Genomic DNA, 3,960 nt, shown 5'->3' with positions numbered 1-3,960 from the left:
TGTACTTCTTCTAGTTCGCTAGAAAGAAGCCTTTCAGGTATTCATACGCCACTTTCCGGTCACCGGCGCTGGCCAAGTGGACGACACGCATGTAGAAGGGGGTGGCTATCGCGATGCCCGGGGTCTTGTCTCTAATGATCCGCATCGCCTTACTGATCGAGTATATGCGAACGAAGGTGTAGTGCATCGGATTACTGTTCAACATGGCGAAGATGGCATCATACCGCAAGAAGATCTTCTCGGCGAAGGCGCTATCGACAAAGCCATGGCCCGAGGGCACCTTGGCCACATACGCCGGGTATCCATTATCTTTCTCCCTGAGACGCCGCTCCTCCATATGCCAAAGACCATCCACCAGAGATCGCATAGGACCGGGTGCATCATCGTACAATCTTTTAATTAGCATTGGCTCACCCGACACATGCACCCTCGACTCGATATCCTTGGGTACTGGTGGCCCGTCCTGAGCACGGATCGCTGCCGGCTGGCAGGCAGACTTATCGTCCTTCTTCTTTCTTTTTCGTCCCTTCAGCTTCGGATTGAGTGGGATTGCATTCTGCTCATCGCAAGCCTTCCTTAGTGTGTTAGGGTTGATAACACTTTTCACATCGGCTGTCCGCTGAGTCTCGTTGAAGTCGGCAGCTGGAGGCGTCTCCTGAGAACTGAATAGACGCTTGTTGCAATTGGGTTTCCCCGTTGTGGCAGCTTGAGAGGGTTGGCTAGTCAGATCGTAGTCCGTCGCAAAATCGAAGTTGCAGTCAAGATTGGCAAACATACTGTCCTCTTCCGGACCATCGTTCGGATCCTGCGCCATCTGCATCTCCTCATCAGCTGATGGCGGCACCGTTGGGGTGGTCTTGCCATGGCTTGGCGCCGGCACGGCTAGGGGTGCTGTCTGTGGGGTGGTGTCGCTCGCCCCCAAACGAATCTGGCTCTTTGGCCAAACCATGGACCAATTGAAACATTGGTGGAGGGCAAGGATCTCTTCGTCGGCACCATGGGGTTGAAAGGGAGGTAGCACGTCGTCGTAGCCACTCAGCACCCGAACCAGCTGAATCATATACACGTCGGGTTGCATGGGTACACCGTGCATCTGGCGGTTGCTCGGTTGAACGATTTTGGCCCTGGCAACATCGACCAACTCGCCATTCACAAACTGGAGGAGAGTGCATGGCACGTCGGCGGCGCCCTGCGGAAAACATGTAGGGCGTTAGGGATGGCTAGTCAATGGCAAGGATATGGAAGTCATCGGCCAAGGATTGGTTACCGTGATGGCGTCCAGCTCGGCTAAGGTTGAGGCACCGCCGACGGCGGGCGTGCAAGTGATGGAGTGGCCTCTTGTTGGCGCGGTGCCGGGCGGCGTATTATCCGCAGCGACGGGTGCATGTAGCTGAAGTAATGTCTCCGCGGGAGACAACAATGTTGGCTCCGCCGGAGCCAAAAATGTTGGCGCCGCCGGAGCCACCAAGGTTGGCGCCGCCGGAGCCACCAAGGTTGGCGCCGCCGGAGCCACCAAGGTTGGCGTCGCTGGAGCCACCAAGGTTGGCGCCGCCGGAGCCACCAATGTTGGCGCCGCCGGAGACACCATTGTTGCCGCCTGCGGACTCACCGATGGTTCCACGTTGTGCAAGTTGCTGCCCGTGAAACTGGGAATCGGGGGAGGCCCCTTTTTTCCTCCCCTATACCACGCGTCCAGACCGTCAACCAAGGTAGGATGATGGAGCTAAGCGTCGTGCCCACTTGGTCCTCCACTTTTTGTCGTTCCGTCCTCTGTTGGGTCTCCACGATATGTTGCACTTGTTGTCGCACTTGCTCCTCGACCAATGTCGGGATCTGCGCAACTTGTGCCTTGAGATGTGCGACCTCCTTCTCATCGATGGTGGCCTTTTTCTCCTTTTTCCCCGACATATAGTAATCTGATCATTTCATGGACAATCCTTCGCCGACCACATGACCAGCTGACGTCAGCTTACTCAACGAATCCCTCTTCCTGTGGATATTCAACGCCCTATTTAAAGGGTTGTCCCAAGGGAGACACTGCGAGGAGCTCGTGGACCCCGCGCCGCTACTGACTTCATCTTCCTTTTCGCCTTCCTTAGCGGCTTCCTTAGCCTACGGGAGGAACATGCATGAACCACTTAGTAACTTGGATTCATCAATTCGAATGCAACCATAAAGGAGCTAATTAAGCGGGTGCATTCCTTACAAGAAGAGCCTCAAACTGCTTCACCTCCGGATTGGTGGTGAGCTCCTTTGTTTTCGGGTCAACACGATACCGGGCCAGGAGAAAGTTCCTGGTTTGCTTGTTTTTGTATTGTGAGAAGAGGGGTTCGAGGCCGTTCTTCACACGCTCCTTATCCTGGGCGTCCCATTTCGGTTGCGCCACCCTAAACCCGCCAGGACCAAGTTTGTGGGTGCCTAAGTTAAGTTTCCGCATGTCCTTCCTGCACTGACTAGAATCCGATGTTGACTCGCTCTCGCACTTGATCTTGAAATCAGCGTAGTCTTTCTCGGTGATCGAAGGATTTGACTCCTTGATCTTCTCGTAACTCTCACCATTCTGAATCATCTTCTTCACTCGGTTCCTCCAACTAGCGAGGGCGGTGCTCATCTTCGTGAGGGCGGTATTGTGCACATTATTCCGCATGAGACGTTTTTCTGAGCAGTCCACCGGGAACGTGTATCGTTCGTGCAGCTTCGTGAAGAGGAGGGAGCGCAAATTCGCTCGGTTAGGATGCCTGAGGTTCTCGGTGTTGATCGAGACCGTGCTCGGTGGGATGCACCCGAGTTGGGACGCGTACCCTTTGACTAATTCAGGGGGCGCCGTTGGATCCCCACTGGCGTCCACTTCGGTGAATGCCTTCTTCACGGTGCTGAGCACATTGGGGCGACGCTCTCTCCGTTGCCTCTTCGGTTGGCCGCCATCCATGTGTTCGCCGCCATCCGTGGCGGCCTCCTCGGCATTACTATCAGTGGTTGCCTCCTCGGCATTACTATCAGCACCATCGGCTCGGTAATCGGGATCGGTGTCATCATCCTCGTCATCATCGCGGCGAGGTTGTGACTCCATCACCTCCATTTCATCGGTTAGCATCCAGAATGTCTTGCTGCTGCTGCCGCCGGCCTCATCGTTGTCAGCCATGTTCGCACTAAGTAGGAAAAAATGCATAAAGTTAGCGCAAAATTTTACGGAAAAATTGGGCATGACATATGCTAATTTATGGACATAGGAGTGCCCCATTTTTGCCGAAACGGAAATGACTCAACATTTCGGCGATAATGGGCAACTCATTTGATCCCTGCACAAGAAAATGACACAAATACACCAGGAAAACAATCCACCAGCTGAGCACCATGGCACATATACAATTGTTCCTCCATATACACCATGGCACATATACAATTGTTCCTCCACCAGCTGAGCACTCAACAACATGCATCAGCTAACCATGGGCATACATCAAGCAGCTAGCAGCTAGCAGCAGCAGCAAGCAGCTAGCAAGCAGCAACAGCCAGCAGCTAGCAGCAGCAAGCAGCTAGCAGGTGGCAAGCAGCAGCAGTAGCAAGCACCATCAGCACCAGCAGCAAGCTCACCGTGAGTCGTGCGGAGTCGCCGAGAGGTGAGATGTTGCTCCGGGTCGAGGAAGATGCGGCAGCGACGGTCAGGTGCTCAAGTTCCAGGGTTGTGAAAGAATGACAATACGGTAAGAAAATGATCAATAAAATATGTGCAGCTTAATTACCAGTGGAGTTCTTCATTATTTTCATCAAAATGATTCTACTGAATAATCCAAGAAGCCCATGCCAATGGTGTTATTTTTTATTTATTTGCTACTACTAGCTACTTCATGATGGAATAGCTTGATTCTGTGGATCGTAATCATTAAGCAATGAATCCATGGTCATATTCATCCAATAGGAAAAATTGCTGAAAGAGCTACAGTTGCTACTACTATGGCA

This window comes from Lolium rigidum, chromosome 7 (assembly GCF_022539505.1).
Source record: "Lolium rigidum isolate FL_2022 chromosome 7, APGP_CSIRO_Lrig_0.1, whole genome shotgun sequence".
In the NCBI taxonomy this organism is placed as follows: Eukaryota; Viridiplantae; Streptophyta; class Magnoliopsida; order Poales; family Poaceae; genus Lolium; species Lolium rigidum.
Note: the sequence above shows the minus strand (reverse complement) of the source record.